Source organism: Periplaneta americana, chromosome 12 (genome assembly GCF_040183065.1).
Source record: "Periplaneta americana isolate PAMFEO1 chromosome 12, P.americana_PAMFEO1_priV1, whole genome shotgun sequence".
Taxonomy (NCBI): domain Eukaryota; kingdom Metazoa; phylum Arthropoda; class Insecta; order Blattodea; family Blattidae; genus Periplaneta; species Periplaneta americana.
In genome coordinates, this window is record NC_091128.1 from 147,827,139 (window position 1) to 147,828,147 (window position 1,009).

At 37.0% G+C, this 1,009-nt stretch overlaps 1 non-coding gene across 1 annotated transcript; it reads right to left on the minus strand.

Moving 5' to 3' along the window:
- Window positions 1-504: 504 nt before the first annotated feature.
- On the minus strand, window positions 505-576 carry TRNAY-AUA (transfer RNA tyrosine (anticodon AUA)). Its single transcript has one exon. It is a non-coding gene; the product is annotated as a tRNA-Tyr (tRNA).
- Window positions 577-1,009: the final 433 nt, after the last annotated feature.

The window sequence follows — 1,009 nt, forward strand, 5'->3', positions numbered from 1 at the left end:
ACCTGAGCGCTAAGGCAGCTGTCCAAGAATCAAGATCAAATCAACAATTACTATTCCAAACAACGAGACAACAAAAGGCATTGGAATACAGTAAATCTTGCTACCAATTTGGAAAATATTCACCCACCAGTTCAGTCACCTTTATTGTTCTATAACAGAGTAAAGTTATTCACTACCAATGTCAAACCACTAACAAAAAGAAAGACCAATTTCAAAGTCGTACAAGTCCTGGCATGAATTTAGAAAATCATTATGCAACACTACAAATCCCTATTCCAACAGCCCAAGTATCTGTATCAAGTTGCCACCTATTATTCAAAACAACAATAACCCATAATGCATGGGAGGGTTACAATTATATATATATATATATATATATATATATATATATATATATATATATATATATATATAATTTTAATGTACCGAAGTACATATGATATTTCCATGCAGATATTCTGCATCATCATTTGATGAAAGAGTAATGGAACGGAGAAAAACTCTCTCCGGCGCCAGGATTTGAACCTGGGTTTTCAGCTCTATGTGCTGATGCTTTATCCACTAAGCCACACCGGATACAACCCCGGCGTCGGATAGAATCATCTCAGATTAAGCTCCAACTCTTGGGTTCCCTGTAGTGGCCGCCCTCTGCGTGGTGGAGCTTAATCTGAGACGATTCTATCCGACGCTGGGGTTGTATCCGGTGTGGCTTAGTGGATAAAGCATCAGCACGTAGAGCTGAAAACCCGGGTTCAAATCCCGGTGCCGGAGAGTTTTTCTCCGTTCCATTACTCTTTCATCGTACAATTATATATTTTCTAATGTGAAAAATTTTCTACAATAGATCAATCTGTAATGCAGCTGTATGCTTGCAATTTAAGTCAATTATAATTTGAAAGCATTAGACGAAAATACTCTGAGATCTCCAAAGGTCTGCCATCAAATTGACAATGATTTTTCGACTGTAGATATTCATTATTCTACTTGATTACACAACTTTTAACACTAT